The sequence below is a fragment of the Onychostoma macrolepis genome, chromosome 07, assembly GCF_012432095.1.
Source record: "Onychostoma macrolepis isolate SWU-2019 chromosome 07, ASM1243209v1, whole genome shotgun sequence".
In the NCBI taxonomy this organism is placed as follows: domain Eukaryota; kingdom Metazoa; phylum Chordata; class Actinopteri; order Cypriniformes; family Cyprinidae; genus Onychostoma; species Onychostoma macrolepis.
Window position 1 is genome coordinate 48,404,376 of NC_081161.1, and position 19,636 is coordinate 48,424,011.

Genomic DNA, 19,636 nt, shown 5'->3' on the forward strand with positions numbered 1-19,636 from the left:
TACTGAAGTATATTTGATTGTGCGAAAGTGGAACTATTGCAAGTATACTTTAGATCAGTGGTTCTCAATTCCAGTCCTGGGGGCCCCCTGCTCTGCACATTTTGCATGTCTCCCTTACTTAACACACCTGATTGAGACGATCAGCTCGTTAGTTCAGTTCATGGATCTCTCTCCTAACGAGCTGATGATCTCAATCAGGTGTGTTAAGTAAGGGAGACATGCAAAATGTGCAGAGCAGGGGGCCCCCAGGACTGGAATCGAGAACCACTGCTTTAGATACACTTTAAATATCTTGCATTTAAAGACTGATACCATTCAAAGATCATACAATCCTCAGCAATAGTGACATTAAAACACATTTTGATTAATTATTAATATTTGATGACATTTTCTTTAAAAATAAGTTGAAAGTGACATCCCTAAATAAATGGACAACACGTTTGTCCAAGTCAAGCACAAGGAGGTCGATAATACATCATCAGCTAAACGACAAATTGAAGTTTAGTTTCATCCTGAATTCTATTATTAGGAACCAAAACATAGGATTCAAAATCGCAATTGCTCGCCTTCAGTTTTTTGTTCTTTTTTCTGTTTGGTTCACAACAGAATCCAATAACGTGTTCATATCAGAAGCATTTGAGATGCACGTAATACCGAGTGACTCATTTTGAACGAATCGGATGAGTGAATGATTCAAATGAACGTGATTTGAACCGAGGGGAAACACCCTGCTATTTATACCAAATTAATACTGTAAAAATCAATTACTCATCAATTTTAAATTACTCCCAACATAAAGGTGTTCCTCATAGTGCTGAAATCTAACACCCAACAGTATCTCTCTTCACTCTGTTTTTATATCTGCTGCCTTTACAGTGGGAAATACCACTTCTATATATTTTTAATCAGCAGTCAATAATTTAGGCCTGATGGGTTAGTGTGCAGTGATGGGTCTGAGAAATATTCCCCTGAAGAAGTGAAGAGATGCAGCTCTCGGGTCTGTTTTTATCAGTCTGTCCTGCGTCTCGCGGGACAAGCCATATGAACTGCTCAGGTCGCCATCACTCATGTGTTCTCACAGGGAATGAGCAGAGAGATGGAGGAAGAGATTATCAGCGAGAAAGTGTAAAACGCTGATTCAGTACGTGCGTCCAACCCCGCAGGATTTCCTTGTGCAATTTCTCAATCAGAGACCCAGAGTTTCAGGTTATGTGGCAGAAGATGCTCTACAGATACAATCTGATCTCTCAACTTACTCTGACCTTTAGTGCTGATGTTTTTTGGAAGGTTTTTTGAAGGTTAATTCTTCCATTTCCTGGCTTTGCTTGTTTTATATCATTAGACATTACCATCATTTTTCCATCTGAAACAATAATGTAAAGACTTTCAGTGAATAAGCCAGTTGGAAAGACCCTTTGTGACTCACTCTTCTGAGATGAAAGTGACATTAACCGTTCAAACAGGTTTCTTGTTTTAAAACGTTCCCACCATAAATACGACTCTCAGCCTCCCTGAGACGCACAGAGACCATAAAGCTCAGTTTATACCCAATCGCACAGATACACAGCATGTCTCGATGCTTCTGTTGGCTTGTGACGGCTCTTAGATTTAAAATCTGTAGGACGTCTGAGTAGTTTTAGCTATATATCTACAAGATGACCATTAACATTAAGTGCCACGATAACAGAGCGCTGGGCTTGGACACAATTTACTGTCAGAGAGTCACAGATGGGTCAGTGAAATCAATAATGCTGGAAAATCCTACAGGAAGGTGTTAGCTTGACCTCTCAGAAAGCCTTCTGGAAAGGAGAAATTACTGCCCGATCCATCGCCACCAACAAACCCATATGAGCAGCAGGACAAGTGTGAAAGCATCTTAAATACACCTCTGAACCGGGTTTAATGATACTCACTACCTGTTTTACTACAGTGGACGTAAACAGAGAAAAAACTGTGAGAAGGACTTGATGAAACATCATAAAGCATCCAGATCCTCAGATGAAATATACTGCGTATCAGTCTAGCACTTTCCCCTCGATTGCTTACAGAATGATTGTTTCACATTAATGGCGCGACATTATTCAAGCAATAAACTGCCATCAGGGAGAGACGGTGTGTGTTTATAGATTGGCTTTTGCTTATCTAGCTCTGGAAAATGTCACATCTCTTTGAAGAACTGAATGTTTTCCTATTTTCTGTTTCAGTTTTTCCCTCTTTATTTTCAGGTCAGTCAGTTATTAATGCTCGTGAATGGAAATGTAAGTTCAAGAGCAGCATGTTCATCTAATCCTGTCAAACACAGCACAAGAATCCTCATGAATCCTATAATTCAAATGAATACATAAACTAACAAAACAATGAATAATGTACATTAGAGCAGTGCAGGGTTGTTTCTGCACAATGAAACTTTCTAGAACCTCCGCCATCACAGTAACTCCTTTTTGCTTAACTTATTCTTGTTTTCTTTTCTGCATTTTGTGTGAACTAATCAAGCTTATACTTTAAACTGGGCATGGGTATGTTCTTCATTTTTAAGTCACTTTGGATGAAAGAGTCTGTTAAATGAATAAACGTAAATGTCATTTTGTGTGTGTAAATAATTACTTTTATGTATTAGCGTAATGTTTCTACGTATCAACAAAAATCCAGTACCTTTGTTGTCATTGTCAATTCATTCTTCTTTGAAACGGAACTGTCTCTCTGAGGCCTGACACCACAATCACAGAGGCAGCCTGAATGGAAAAGACAGAAAAAAAGAGATCTTTTTGCTCTTTATCTATATTGATATTGTCATGTGTCAAGAGCGTTCATATTTCATATTGTTCCAAAAGTAACATCTGATCTTCTGTCGCTCCTGCTGTCTCACTCACACAAGAGGTTTCCTTATGATATAAACACAATCCCTCTTTCAAAACGAGATGGGATGTCTATTTCTTTTTCTAAATTCGCTTTTTTAAGTTTCAATAACTTAATTCAGTTAAACGTTTGGCATGTCTGACCTCCAACAGGACTTTAAAATGACGAATTCTGTGTAGAAATCAAACAGCTCAATGTAACGGCACTCCAGTTTACTGAAGCGTTGCAGTGTTCTGACCAACAGCGTTCGGGATGGACTGAAATCACACAGCCGCTGTGTGTGTTTGAGAGTGAGATTCTGGTCTAGACTAAAACACCCTGGCCGTCACACAGACGACTGGCACCAGCGATGCCTATGCAAATAAAACTGACTTGACGACAGTCATGCAGATTGGTGTCCTGTTACCACAGATTTTTACCTGCCATCTGTTGCACAGCTGCTGACTGTAAATCCTGAAGTGCTCGAGCTCACGGGCCCCTGAGAGCTCATGACGCTGACAGGTGTCTTTATGCTAATGAGATGTGCAGTAACCGGGGCTGGTGTCTGTGGGGCCGTGCATGCTTTCCAGAGCACACGAGCAGATGCTGATGTCCGGCCGTGAGGATGCCACTCTCAGCCACTCTAATCAGAGAACATGGGATCAGATTTGGAGCAGAACGTGGAGAAGCTGTTCCCACTGCTGTTCTGCAGATGAGATGAAAGATTATTTGTTTAATGTGAGGCGGATCTGTGTTTCAGCTTCTGTTCTGAGCGCAGGGTGGGTTGGGATGTTCTGCCGTTTGTTGTTTCTCCTTGAAAGTTATTTGTAGCATCTGTGCGATCAATACCTCTATTCCCCGAGCCGATGACCGCTGTGATGTCCACTGGTGTACAGCGAGCGCTAAGCGAGAGAGCACCCGATTCGATTCTTTTTTTTGTTCCAGCCAGTAAAGCTGCATCTTTGACATCAAGAGAGCAGCTATTGAAAGCTTCGTTAGCATTCAGACCTCATTGAGCCAGAGTACAACGGCTAAGAGTGAATGATTTGACTCTTAGTGTGAACAGAACCCATGCACAGTCATTGTGGTCTTTAAGCGACACATTTCATCAGTGATTTGTCTCTATATTCTGGATTTGCATTAAATTTGGGTCCGATGCATGAGTACTCGAGGCAGTAAAATCACACTGTAAAATGCTCTAATTCAATCAGTCACATCGACCTAACCCTATTTCTTAAGAAGCCGCACAAATGGGGCCGACTATATTACAAGTATTACTTAGAATCCATTAGTGCCAAGAAAGTCAAACATATAAATACAATGCAGCTGCAAGTATAATGACAATGACGGGCCCAAACACCAGTGCCACCAGCAGGAAAACACAGCGGACACATGCATTTAACCACCTGCTAGTCTTTTATGTTTTCATTTTTTAATTAATTTTTATACTTTAAAAAAAAAAAATTATCTTATCTGAATGGTATGATATTTGGTTGACTTTTGTTGTTCCTTTGGAAAAAAGATGGTCATACATGTATTTTTGGAGGTCTAAAATGAACAAACGGGAAACACAAAATATTTTTTTAAGCATACAATCTACAAATCAGCCATGATTTGAGTTGAGTTGAGTTTATTTGACACAAAAAGTAGTGATTCACTGTTACAACCTTCTTGTCAAGGATAACACAATAAAGTTACAGTAACTTATTTCCATTGTGGTCCTTGATTTAAAAAATGACCAAGATCCAAAAAGCACACAGCAAAAAAGGGGTTAAACTCTTAAATATCAACACTGTAAAATACTCTCAGAGACTAAGTGAGATCAAAGACTTAGTTAGAAACAGAAAACACAAAATTTGGAAAAAAAACAAACAAAACAAAACCCTACAATTTGACAAAAAGTAGTCTTTGATAATATCTGCATGCATGGACAAATGACACTTTTATTAATTACAATGTTTTAAATATAGCCTATTTTAGGTATCTCTCCTACAGCCTCATTTAAATTTTTATTTTTGCATTATCTGATTTTCATCTGATTATTCCCTTTTGTACAGGTTATTCATATCTCATATGGTCTAGGTTTGCTCTTTGATTCACAAACATGATGGTCTTGTGATTGGAGGAAAGTGGATTTTCCCTCTAGTGGAGATCAGACTAGAAGAATACAGGGCACATCATTAGGATGTTAAATGGCCGAATGTGTCTCTTTAATCAGGATTTGTGCTTCCTGAACTTGAGTTCAGTTGTATTTCATTGGCTAGCGAATTTCCAGGTCACTTCTCTGGGCTTTGGGCGGCTATTCTGACCCTCTGCATCGGGTGACTCAGCCATGAGTCAGGCCACATTCGGCCTTCCCTTTTGTTTTTCTTATTCTCTTGAATATTTGACCTCATTCATTTGTCTTGTTAGCCGAGTTTGTCAGTATTTGTCCGGGGAATCGGGACAGATCTATTTAAATGCATCTATCTGAGCCACTGTAGCCCATGCTCTCATCTCATTTGCCATTTCAGTACTCGCTGTATGATGAGATACATGTTAATGTTGGACATATTAGTCGAGTGTTGTGGGTCGCTGTTGGTCGCTGAATCACAGCTGCGTGTGTGAACCCAGCGTGTGTGTGTGTGTGTGGATGAAATGCCACGAGGCGCTAGCAGCTCCTTATCAGTCTCTGAGCAGACGAGAGCTGCTCTTCTTAATTCATTTTCACCTGATCGGGAGGCCAAGAATGACATTTCACAAGTGTGTGTGTGAGAGGAACGGGAGGTGAATTATTTTATTTTTACTCCTATTACACTATATAGTAGCTGACAGAATGGAAGCCGCAGTTCTAGTTTTGTCCAGTAAAGGTGCCCGAGAGCTCTATGCTGTTCTGTGGTTTCCTTCAGAATAAAACAGCTTGAATTTTACAATTCAAAATTGTATTGTTATGAATTATATTATTCTGATTTAATAAATTGTTGGCTGCCCAAAGAGAACAACAAATCATTCTACAGCAAACCACAACAAATGAACACACAAACCACCTCAGCACATGGGAAGAAAGAACACAGACACTATGGGCCCTATTTTAATGATCTAAGCACATGGCGCATGTGCAGGCAGGCCGTGTCCGAATCCACTTTTGCTAGTTTAAGGACAGGAAAATGGTCGGCGTGCCTGGGCGCATGGTATAAGCGGGTTGTCCCTATTCTCTTAATGAGTAATGGGTGTTTTTTGGGCGTAACGTGCAATAAACCAATCAGAGTCTCATCTCCCATTCCCTTTAAGAGCGAGTTGCGCTCGCGTCTCCAGAGAGCAAAGGGATCTGCTCATGCGCAAGCAAATAGGTAGGCTAATTCTGATACACACAATGACAATCCATTATTACATGTATGACTTTTTTTATATATATATATATATATTTATGTGGCCTACACAATAATATTCTTTTACACTGTAATCCTTGATTTTTTAAAAATATTTTGCATGTTTGTCAAGTCAAGTCACCTTTATTTATATAGCGCTTTTACAATGCAGATTGTGTCAAAGCACTTAACAGTATCAAATTGGAGGATAGAGTGTCAGTAATGTATAATGATAAGATTAAACACTCAATTTTCAGTTAAAGGCATTTCATTATTGAATTCAGAGATGTCATTGTCTAGCTCAGTTTAGTTTAAATAGTAGCTGTGCAATCAAATCGGCGATAATCGCTAGAAATTAAGTGTCCCCAACTGAGCAAGCCAGAGGCGACAGCGGCAAGGAACCAAAACTCCCTCCGAGACAGAATGGAGAAAAAAACCTTGGGAGAAACCAGACTCAGTCGGGGGGCCAGTTCTCCTCTGACCAGACCAAACCCGCAGTTCAAAAGTTTATATTTCTATTTTAATTTTGTTGCAATTTCTAACAATAGTAGTATTATGTAGTTAGGTATTTTATTATATTTTAGTTATTTTGTTATTTTTGGTTGATATATCTAGGGATATATCTCTGGGGTCATCTGGGTGTCCTGGTCTCCGCTGACGATCAGGGCTGTAGACATCATCTCTTGGTGCTGATCCACCATCTGATCGGATACGGACTGAGAAACAGACTAGGAAAGAAACAGACAAACATTAGCGCAGATGCCATTCTACTTACGATGTAACGAGTACATCGTGTGTTATGGGGAGTGTTCCCGGTTCCGGTTGATCTAATTAATGCAGCCTAACAACTTTAACGGATTTGAATAATAGAAGCGTGACACGCGTTATGTGTAAGCCAGGCTAAAAAGATGGGTCTTTAATCTAGATTTAAACTGACAGAGTGTGTCTGCCTCCCGAACAGTGTTAGGTAGATTGTTCCAGAGTTTGGGAGCTAAATAGGAATAGGATCTGCCGCCCGCAGTCGATTTTGATATTCTAGGTATTATCAAACGGCCAGAGTTTTGAGAACGCAGCGGACGTGGAGGACTATAATGCGATAAGAGCTCGCTCAAGTACTGAGGAGCTAAACCATTCAGGGCTTTATAAGTAATTAACAAGATTTTAAAATCTATCCGATGCTTGATAGGGAGCCAGTGCAGTGTTGACAGAACCGGGCTAATATGGTCATATTTCCTGGTTCCAGTAAGGACTCTAGCTGCTGCATTTTGGACTAACTGTAGTTTGTTGATCAAGCGTGCAGAACAACCACCTAATAAAGCATTACAATATAGCTGCGCATCCCTGTGTGTAATAAGCAAAGTGAACGCGCATTGTGGACCCACCCAGAGGCGCATTTTCTACTAATGCAAAAATATTGCGCCATTGACTTTAGACCAGGGGCCTGTACCATGAAGCTGGATTAGCTGGCTAGCCAGGTAAGTTTCAGTTTAGCTTGCGCCAACTCTGGGTTTTAGGTACCATGAAAGTAGCTTGGCTTTTAGCTGCGTTCATTGCCATAGTAACTTACACTCCACAGCTAACCTGCTCCGGCGCAGGTTATGTTCTGAGTTAGAGATCTCAAACTGAAATTGGACCAATCAGATGTGAGCTAACTGACACATGTCTGACACAAAAAAAGTCACTCTCCCACTTTATCTTGCTCCAAATTAAAGGTCACTAGTACAAAAAAAAAAAGAAAAAAAAAGTTGGTCTGGCCTTAATGATAATTACATTATTTTATATTATTTATTTAATTATATGATTTATATTATTATTAATCCATTACACACAAGCTATTTTAGTTTAACAGTTATTATAAATAATTTATTTTAAATGAATGTTAATAGATACAGATTGTATATAATATAAATAAGTTGTAGAATCAATAGATAAAGCTTTAAAAATGACTGTGACCTTACATGTTCGAGTCTCTATCGCTGTATATTTCCAACAATATAAACTAACTTAAGTTTCACTTGTGACTGCACTGATGAAGCAAGATGATTTATTTTATTTGTCCTCTTTCATGAACAAGTACTTTTTCATTGTAAATGCATTTAAATGAATCATATTTTTCAATCTTTTAACCTTTAGCAAAATCTTTAACTTTTAACCAAGGCTTGTGATTGGCTGTTAGGCACTGATGTCACACATTCATGTGCACATGCTCCACAAACTCAGGATCAAAGCCTGAGTTAACAAAGAAAGTTGATGATCAGCATCATGGTACCAACAAAGCCGGATTGGAGAGGTTTTGTTTTGTTTTGTTTTGTTTTGTTTTGTTTTGTTTTGTTTTGTTTTGTTTTGTTTTGTTTTGTTTTGTTTTGTTTTGTTTTGTTTTGTTTTGTTTTGTTTTGTTTTGTTTTGTTTTGTTTTGTTTTGTTTTGTTTTGGCAAACTGAACACTCGACAAGTATCTTGCTGACAACATCATTAGGAAAAAAAATCAATGTAAAACAAATTATCCATCTAAAACCCCCAGTACTCACAGATGAATCTAAGACTGAAAGGAAACAAACATGACGCAGAGATTCTTCTCCAGATTACTGAATCCTAATGACTTTATCCATTTTCCTTTAACACACTGACCAACACAAACAGATCGTCCAAACAGGGGAACATATAAAACACCGTCTTCTGTTAAAACCAGTCATAATGCTCCAACTTACTGTAGTAATGCTGAGATTGCTTCACCATCTCGATGGCATCGGTTAAATGTCAAACGACAGTCAGACTGTGCTGCTTTCGGACAATCTCCCATCAGCGTGTGTTAAAGAATGAGAAGCACAGCACCGAGCAGATGCTGCCATGTGGACGAGAGCTGTGAAAATGCCCTCACGCAAATGCCAAGCCATCACTCAGCATCTGGGAGGTGAAAATCAGATTGAAAGTCCTGTTCCAGCTCACCGTCGGCAAACGTGTTGAGTTATGGACACAGTCAGAGAAATTACTCTTCAGATAGTTCAAACATTCCAGGAAATCAGGAAGATCTCTGTAATCAAAGACACACAGCGGTGAAGCAGATGTATATTACTCCTGTTTTTCACGTCTCCTCCATCTTTCACAGTACTTTAAATAACGAGCATAAACAATGTCTCACACCTAAATCAGACAGAGAAACACTACAGCTTGCGCAGACAGACAGACAGAGATATTTTATTCATCACATCATCAGCTCTTCGACTTGCACCTTTGATTCCAACCCTTGAAATCAGAGCCTTCGGCTTTGATGTTGAATATGTTTGACATCCTCTTCTGTTTCTCTGCTCTCTCTGCATAGGGTTGATGTCATGGTTTGTCCATGTATCTTGCAAATCACAAATTCACACATGCATGCACATAATCAGATAAAACATATGAAAGTGTGGCTTTCTTGTGTTGAACATTTTGTTCATGGTTCATTACCATAAATGCCCTCTTGTGTCATCAATTTTTGCTCAGTCAGGCATTTTCTGATTGAATTACATTTTACATTTGCCATAAAAATACTGTCTCTCCACTTGTAGATGCTCCAGAGATGCAGAGCAACTGCAGTGTCTTTCTTCCCGCAGGATGAATCTGGCTCGGAGAACACGACTGTGAGCTCAGATCTTCTTAGAGTGAAGCCTGAACCCTGTGTCATCCGTCCATTAGGCCACGCTACTCTGCAGACAAAGACAGTTGAGAAACACTGTGGAGTGTTTTTATTTTTTTACAGACAAATATAATAAGGCATCATTTTTTAATGAAGAAGTAAATGGAATCAGCACACAGGATTACAACCCTCCACAAATTCTGTGTGTGTGTGTACACTTACAAGGTTGATTAGATACAGGTGAAAGGCCCACAGGAGCCTAGAGCATCTCCACACGACTTGAGTTTGTGTCCAGTTACTGACCAGTCCAATGGCTTTAAAGACCATAACAGTTCAACAGTAATAATATTAATTATTACCAAGTTTAAAAATCAGCTCATCTACAGGGGCGTAGGGATGATGTTGATCTCTTTTCTTTCCAGAGATTCGAGACTCCACCTGCCCCAGAAAGCATCAGTCTCAAAAGATGCTCACACTAAAAATAAGTGTTTATCCACTGAGCTCCAGAAATGACCTGCAGATGCAATGAGAAAAAAGACAATCGTGTATAATCATTTAATTAATTTGCAATCACTCCCATCTTTAGTTTTTGAAATCTTTATTTGCATGCCTATTTTACATTCGGTATTATCAAGCCACGCACCCACACACACACAAACATGACAGAAAAGAGTAAAAATGATCAGAATTAAGACTGTTTTAATGATAGAACTATCTCATTTTTCATTTTGACAAGTATTTGTTTTCATGACAAGGCTTGAGTAATTATGTAGAATAAAACTGTCATTCCTGTTGAGAGCAGATTTAGTTCACGTGTTGACGATTATTTTCTGATTACATTAACGTTTGTGTGCCTTCTGAAGGTGTATAGAAAGCGAATAATAGAGTTATATTTCTTCTTTGTCACCCATGTGCTGTCTTAATGTTGTTGGAGCGCTGGTTTTGTGTCTGTAGTTTGGGGAGGGTGTTAAAGGTCCTCAGAAAGCCGTGTGATTCTCCAGGCTAATACAAAATGCATGACACAGAGAGAGCGGCCCAAAGCTAATGCTGCATCACGGTCCAGGGTAACATAGCAACAGTTTCTGGCTGAACTTTAGCTCAGCGTAACATCCATTAACCCGGAGTGAACCGCCAAACGAGAGACACTCGTGGTTTTTAACAGCTAGCAGCAGCTAAACAGTTTTACGTGCCATTGAAATCCTTTGAATTATTTTGTAATGACAAGCTTGTCCTTTGACACCAGCTGTCCGTCACTGACAGAGAGTCTCCTGAAAACACAATTCACAGGACACAGTGCTTTTGCGGATGTCAGATGTCACGCTCATGTACAGTATGTAAAGCGTAGACGTCCTCGAGTAAAACAGACCTCCTTCTTACTGCCTGTCCTCAATAAACCTTCAAATCTTTCCCAGTCACTCTGTCCTGATATGAAGGCTTGGCCTAAGGGGCAAAAGCTTTTTGAAATAATCTTTAAACATTTTATTCAAACACAACTCTTATCGTAATTCTCTTCTGCATACGGACGACTGACGGCTCCATGTGACTGGATCAGACGTGAAGTCCAAATTTAAATGAAAGTCCTGTAAGCTGTAATCTGTCCTGGTAAATACATCTGTCTTAGAGAACGGGATCTATGTGCACAAGAAGAAAAGCAAATACGGAAAAGGGAACATGGACTCATCATCATCGCAAAATAAGCTATTTGCAAAATATAAAAAAGATGCTACTTAAATGGACGTGATAAGGATTAATAAATGATTTTACTCTGTGAGGAAAGAGGGAGTGTTTGTGAAACTAGCACAGATACAGAGGAAATCACACACACAACGATACATTATACACAAATATTTGACAGAACGCTAAAGATCTGTGGCGTAGTGGTAAAGCAAGCAGATAAATAAAGCAAACCTACAAAAGCACTGCTGACAGTTCAGTCGGTCACACAAACATGATGACAAGGGACTGGAGGAGTTTGAAGCAGGAACTTGAGGAAGTCTGTGTTGTCAAGACTGCGTTTGAGCCGATGGGCTACGATTTCAGAGACGAACACGAGATCATCTCGGTGATGGGAGAGGTGATGACAGCCGAGTCTCGCTTCTCCAAACATATGCTGGAAAACACTATAAAATAAAATGAGATTAATTTGGACATCACGTCAGCATTGGTAGTGATATTAGTTTGCGAAGCTTTATTCAGGTTTACACACACTCAAACCTCTGATACACACAGAAGAGAAGCAGACTTATCTCTGGGCTGTGTTTGACTTTGGAGGACCATGTACTTTTAGATTTATACATCTGGAAGATGCTTATCCAAACCGACTTACAGTACATTCAATTCAAATGTGCAAAATCACCCATAAAAAAGCACAATAAGCCAATGATTCAAGGCACTGGTATGTAAAGAGCTGCGTTGATGATTGACAGAATGGTTTGTGAGGCGCTGCACCTTTAGAAATAAAGCTTCCAGAAATAGAGGGGCTTAATTGTGCCTTTCTTTTCCAAAGCTAATGAAACAAAGCTCCAGCTTATAAACCAGAGGAATCTGCAGGTGTGCTCTGTTACAGTCAAACACACTTCATATGTATTAGTGACACTGGCCTCTATGCAGCCAGTCAGTTTCTGTCTGAGTCAGCTGGCTGGATAACTACATCGCTCTCACAGCGGGTTACCTGTGGGGATGTGATCCCTTCACTGGTGTTCACTGACACACACACACACACACCTGCGGTCATCAGCTACTGGACTGATAGCTTAAGCCCTCAGGAGCGGGTTCAGACGCAGTTAGCTGTAGAGATCAGGGGGCATATTACAGAAAGTTTCTTATCTTAGGTCTTAACTTAAGATACGATACGTTATATTAGGATTTTTCGCAAATCTTAACTTGATTTGGGATTCTTATCCTATCTTACAAAATCGTATCTTATCTCTAGTTAGGAAATCTTAAATCGTATCATCAAGTTCGACAATCCACTCTCAGGTCTGTTGCCAAGCAACCAACACCGCGCGAGCTGCTGATGAGGTAAACAAAATGGAAAAACAAAACCTGCAAGCTTTTAACTTGAGCGCCGCTGAAATTGAAACTCTGATAAGTTCGGTGGAAAAGGCAAAGCCGATACTATTTGGTAAGTTTTCACCTTCGCTCACTCACGAAGACAAAGAGAGGGAGTGGGCAAGAGTTGCCAAAAATGTGTCTGCGGTGTCCGGGATTAACCGTTCAGCTGAGTCTGTGAAGAAAAAAATTGTCCACCTTTGCAAAGGAGGGGGAACACTTTCAGAAACACGAATGTTGGGTGTCATTCAGAAAGTGCACTATGAAGGCAAGTTAAAACAGCTGGTTATGTTACGTTTTAATTTAAGCTAGTGTCCTATTGTAATAAACGTTATTTACAATTAGAAATTAGGGATTACAATTAGAAAGAGAAAGACTGGAGCTGAACAGGTCACAACTGTGCAGAAGGTGCAGGCAGGAACTGCAATTTATTTATTTTCATTTTTGATATGATATTACATTGATTTGTGCATTGCAATGTCTGTTTAAATTAATAAAATGCACATTTCAAGACAAGTGATTTAATGTCATTTATTTTTGGACACTGTAATATTATTTTACCTTAATAAAATGTATCAATGAAAAATTATGTTAGTTTTCTTATTTTGGGATATTGTACACTTGTTTCTTATTTGCAAAACAATATATAGAAATAAATAAAACTGATTGAGTTATGACCATCAGCAGATATTTAATATGTTTCAGTCAATAGATTTTTTAATTTTTTTTTTTTCTTTTTTTCTTGGTTTGTTTTTAAGAAAAGAGCTGTTTATTCACGCAGATTTCTTTAGCAGATAGATAGGCAGGAGTACTTTTAGATGTTTGGGGGGTTTTATATTTTGGAGTATTCTACACTTGTTTCTAATTTGCAAAAAAATCTTTGAATAAGGTGATTCCTCATGTGGAACCCTGGGTTAAGTCCTTGTGGTTGAGGTATTGCTTCGTCCTCCTCTGCTACATCCACTTCTGGATCAGGCAGTTTTGCCATTCTGCACATATTATGCAAGACAGCTGTGGCTTTGATGAAAAGAGCAACCTTCTGTGGGGAATATTGGAGGTAACCTCCACCAGTGTCATGGCATCTCCATCTAAAATATATAAAAGGCATTTTCACTTTAGCCATTTGTAGTTCTCGGTTTACTTTAAATAATGTCTATATAAATAGTATTCTGAAATACCTGCTCTTCCAAACACCAAAGAGACGCTCCTGTCTGGACCTGTATTTTTATGTGCCTGGTTTTATCTGTAAACGGGATCAAATATAATAGGCAGTGGCTCTTGTTACATTATTTTTGCTTGTATTGTACAGTATGATGTATAACAAAAGAGGTCAGTCAATTCGTTTCTACATCCATATATCATACCGAATGTTTTCAAAGGATATCCTGAATCCCCTAGCAGCCAACCATTTTGTACACTTTCCTTCAGATGTGCATTAATGTCACTAGAATAATAATAAATGCTTTGATATTTCTGAATGACGAATACAAAGTAAACTCAAAGTTATGAAGTAAACTCAAAAGTTATGACTGTGTGCTGTCAGGAACAAATAAGTTACGTTAAATATACCAGTAATCTTATATTTGAGTTGTAATGGTGTGCATTAAAACAGCAGCATAATTAACCTTTATGTTATTTAAATTTAGTAATTAAAAAAAAAAAAAAAAAGAAAGAAAAAGTTTAGAGTATAACTGTAATGATGTATTTTTTATATTTATTTGTAAATACAATAAATTAATATTTATTATTGTCAATATTTATTTATTTATTTAAATCTGTAATGTAATGCTAACCTTACCTTGAAGGCATGGTGTGTAGACCCAGGCCACCTCGCCACTAAATGTCTTATAATCATATTGTGATCCCTAATGGCCTGTACATTGAGACCCCCAATGAAACCCCTTTCGGCTGACATACGCTGCCTCATCTTCGCCACTAGGGGCCTTCATTGGAGCGAGAGAGCCGTCCACTAGTCCTATAACTCCTGGCATACTATCTGCTCGGAAAAACTCGGTCTTGATAGTTGAAAGCTCACCTCCTGTTGGAAACCTAATGTAGGTAGGTGCTAAAGCACTGATTGCATTTGCCACTTCTGTTAGATTTTTAGACAAACCAGGTTGTGACATTTTTCCAATAGAAGCGTCTTCACTTTGAAAATCGCCTTTTGCAAAAAACCGTAAGGCATTAGTCACTTGCAGTATAACCGGTAATGCTCCGTGACGCTTTGTTGGTCTCTGTAATGCTGGTTGCAGTTCCTGTGCTAACTGTAATATCATGTTGCGCGGCAGTCTGTAATTACTTATTAGTGTTTTGTCATCAAAATATTACACGTCTTCAGGGTCCTCCAAGAGTCTTTCTGCCATTAAACATCTCCTTTCTTTATTTTCAAGTATTAATAAGTGTAATGCCATGTTGGAAAGCGCAATTGTAAGCGTTTTTTCCCCCCGTTAGCTTTCAAATAATTTTGAAGTTAGGACAGCTGTGGGATTGTCCTAAAGTTAAGACAGTTTTTAGGATGTTTTGTCAAGTTAGGAGGTTTCTGTAATATCCCTTCCTATCTGTAGTCAAGATAAGATAACGTGCTTAGGAAATGCTGTTCTGTAATAGCTCTTGTCCTAACTGAAATTACCATGCTTACCAAACAGATAAGATGAGATTTTTAAGTTAGGATCTTTCTGTAATACGCCCCCTGCTCTCCAGACAGCTGCCCACAGGACAGGGCATGCAAGGTGTCGCCCGCTGTTAAAGGCCAGTCAATATCTCGCCCTGCGGAGGACAGTTATTCACATTTTCATCACTCTCTGAATATTTAAACAGCACTGAAGAGACGGAGGAGGAGGTCTGAGATCTGTCGTTCTCCTTTCTGCCACAGACTCTCCACCTGTCCGCTTCATCATTGTGACCCATCGTCCTCCTTTACTCGTTCATCTCACGTGATGCTGCTAAAATACATATGCACATATACATCCGTATATACACAGGACATAGCGTTCAGAACGAGACAGAGACAGAGAGAGAGACAGGGAAGCTCACATCAATCACTGTCAAGTGCGGCTCTAGTCCTACAAACACACAGCTATCTGTTCCCTCAATCTCTGGCTCCGTCTCTGCAGCAGCGTTTATAGGTTCTGCTGTGCCAGTGTGATTTAGTGTTAAAATCACAGAGTGAAGATGAGGCAGATGAGTGCAGTGCTGGTAAAATGACGACGCTGCTCCTCTGCGTCCGTATCATCAGTTCAGATGGAGCTCAGAGGTTACCAAACATTAGCTTATAGTTTAATCACTGCCTTCATCATGCTGGACTGCAGAGCTTGATCTGTTCAGTGAACAGACGGCTTGTGTTACACGTAGCATACAGCTAAATGAGACTGCTGTGGGGACATTGATTTAATGCCAGAAGAGGACAAGCTCCTCCAGAAGAGTTCGGATCCTCTCAAGGTTTGTTTGTTCTTCACGACCTAAACATCTTACAGAGTTTTTTCCTTGCCTTTGGCTGCTCGAAGACATTAAAACTCGTTTCCCTCTAAAGCTGTTTGGGTTAGTGAAAGTACTTCACAAATGAACTTGAGACACACGAGAGGAGACGACCAAGAGAACGACTGCTCAACCACATTCAATCATTCAAAGGTTCCTTCTCATGAGACTAATTTGAGCTATCATTGTAATTTTACTGTGTATCTCAGTCTAAAATCATTTAAATGTAGTTGTAAGTGCAGTCAGTAATTTGACCCTCAGCGCGGCCTCCAGCTGTCATTCTGAATCTCGTCTTCACTGAGATTCTCTTTTATTGGCCTCAAACAATCCTCCTGGTGTCTTTGCAGCGGCTCAAACACACACAAACACATTCATCTCCCAAATACCGTGGTAAATTATGTTTGAAAGACATTCTGTGTTTAGCTAAAAGGGCACCAGGGAGAAATTAAAAACAATTCATCCCAATTATTTACATAGCACCTTTTACAACACAGATTGTTCATAAAAGCAGCTTTACAGACAATAGGAAAATAAAGACAAAAAAAATAATAATTTGTGTGATGTCAAGAGCGACAGTGGGGGGAAAAAGCTGACTAGCGATGTTTAAAAGACGTGGAGAAACACTTCAAAAATATTGATGAGTAATTGGATATACTTTCATTAGTTTGTGTAACTAACCAAAAATATCATCTATTTTAAAAAAAAAAAAAAAAAAAATCTAATTAAGACATTTACTGTATATGAGCTACAAGTGTCTCCCCCCATCCACCCATCCGCTACTAGCAAAAATAAACAGATTCACATCTTAAAAGCCTGCTAGATTGAACAAGCAATCTGCACAAGTGTGTGTGTGTGTGTGTGTGTGAGAGAGAGAGAGAGAGAGAGAGAATTTCTCACTGCACTCTGAGATTCGAGAGCATGTGGACACGACAGACTCCAAACTAGACTGATTCTCTCTCTCTCTCTCTATCTCTCTCACACACACACACACACACACACAATTTGATGCATCATTGTTTTAACATATTGTATTTCTCTCCAGGCTTTTTGCTGTTTTGCTCTCTTTTCACACATTAAATGTACCGACTCCCAAATGCCACACACACATAAACTGCCAGATTCTTGCAGCCTTTCGACTCATTTTCACACATATTTAAAAGTCCAAAATGCTGCAGATCACAGCACTCCAAAATCATTTTTTATGTTATGTGTAGCTCCCAGTACACTGTCGTCATTCTGCACATGAAGTTTAACACAGCAGTTCAGTCCCACTTCAAAATGCACTAAAACATTGAAAAACCTCATACACAAACTCATTCTACCCAAACAGCCAGCAAGAATGCTTGGTCACTCATAACTTAATGGTAGAATAATAGACAATCATTTAGTCATGGGAAGTATCTTGGATATTTATAGAAAGCAAAATAAAAAGGCCAGACCCTTATTGTGCTGGCAGGACGCACTCTATATATGCAATATGCCGTATTTCTCTTTCTTTATGAAGTAAAAAGAAAATTTAACCAACCCCGAGTGACTGCCCATCAAGCACAGGTCAGCAGAGATATGGGAACAGCGTCTGTGTTTGCCCTCTCTAGTGATTCACCTGGGGAAGAATGATGATGACTTTTCTTTTTCCTACTCGAATAAGTGCGTTCGAGAAAATCTGTGATTTTCATTTTGATTTTTAATCAAATTTTGATTGCTTTCAGCAAACAGGTTGAGTGCTGAAGTATCAGGAATAGCTTCCCTTAAATTTGAAATTCAGATATTTGTGAAATGCCAAAGCAATGGGAAAATGTCACTGCAGCAGAGTGGCACATGTGCCTGACAAACCTATGAGTTCCATCGACACACAACAAGCACAGGTTTACTTCACGGGTCAAAGAAATCCCACCAGCAGAAGATCTCAGGCTCAGACAACACGTCTATGGACCAAATCAGCACCTAATGTTGCACACATACAGAAAAGGCTGACTGAAGTGTAACCTAACCTCTCTTTACACTCCTCCGTGATTAAAAAGGCCAGTCATTTAAAACAACTCATTTACAAGGTACCTGACTGCTGCAATGAGCACTTCTGAAGAACTCGCTATATTCAGTCTTAGTTCATGTTTCTCAGTGATATTTAGTTTTGACTTAACGCTTATAGGGACTCACTCAAAAATAAACATTGCCATAATTTACATGTCGTTCCAAACCTGTATGACTTTCATTCTTCTGTGGCACACAAAAGAAGATATTTTGAAGAATGTTGGGAATCAAACAACATTGAAACCCATTGACTTTCATTGTATGGATAAATCATCAACAACAACAAAATAAATAAATGAACAAATAATTTTTACAATATATTTGCTTCCCATTTTCACTACACCTGCTCTGAGATGCATTCCCCGAATTCTGCCTTCTTTACGCACTTTTAAAAATCAAGTTGTAAAAACACAGGCACCTTCTGACCTCATAAATCCACTTTTGTTTTTTGACCTTTATCTTCTGCTGTTTTGTTGGCATTTTCCATCTTCTTCTTGTACTTCTCCAAACCAATGACCCAACTAAGAGTGTTGCCATCTAGTGGGTCCACAAATGAAAACAATCAATTCCAGACCCATTAACAGAAGATGAAGCCTATGTCCCACTGTGCATACTATCCATCCTATATTCTATGTGATATCAATCATTTTCAATACTATTTAGGGCATATAGGGTGGATAGTAAGCACATTGGTATGCAGGGAACATAATCAATTGTTAAAGTCCCTAACTAGAAATTTACTTGAGTGAAAGTATTTAAAACAGCCAAATTGAATCACACTCAAGTATTTAATAGAAAAAATAATAATAATGTTTTTCCTATTTGTAGAAATTAACTTTAATTCACATCTTTATTAATTTGTGTATATAGAAAGATAGTGTACCTGTTTAGGGACATTCTTATTCCTTGAGGTCTTTCATAGACTGTGTTTGTGATTGTTAACATTTAGTTAAATTCATTACCATCCAATACATAACCATTTAGCTTTTCGGTTGATACAGTTAAAAAATAAATAAAAAAGGCTGGCATTGCAGCTATATATATTTTTAAAGAAGCCAAAGGAGAAGAACCACCACAAACTCCTGCTGTTCTACTGAGGAAGGGCTGTGAGAGGCTGACTCCTTCAGCAAACTAAGCTAATTTCACTAAAACTACATTGGGATACATGCTTCACATTTCTAAACTTCTGTCTATACATTTACTGTTACTCTGTTGTAAAGGCATTACTATGAATATTTTTTTTTTTTTTTAGCTCAAGCAGACGACAGAAGCATATATTCTCAGCT

At 38.9% G+C, this 19,636-nt stretch overlaps 1 long non-coding RNA gene across 4 annotated transcripts; it reads right to left on the reverse strand.

Moving 5' to 3' along the window:
- Positions 1-8,727: 8,727 nt before the first annotated feature.
- Positions 8,728-18,895, reverse strand: LOC131544327 (uncharacterized). 4 transcript variants are annotated; one of them, XR_009272091.1, is made up of 5 exons: positions 18,694-18,810; positions 11,707-11,914; positions 10,017-10,308; positions 9,323-9,864; positions 8,728-9,212 (listed from the first exon to the last, which is right to left on the reverse strand). It is a non-coding gene; the product is annotated as an uncharacterized LOC131544327 (long non-coding RNA). The 4 variants fall into 4 exon arrangements; XR_009272092.1 differs by having other exon boundaries at positions 8,728-9,864; positions 18,777-18,895; XR_009272090.1 differs by having other exon boundaries at positions 8,728-9,864; positions 10,154-10,308.
- Positions 18,896-19,636: the final 741 nt, after the last annotated feature.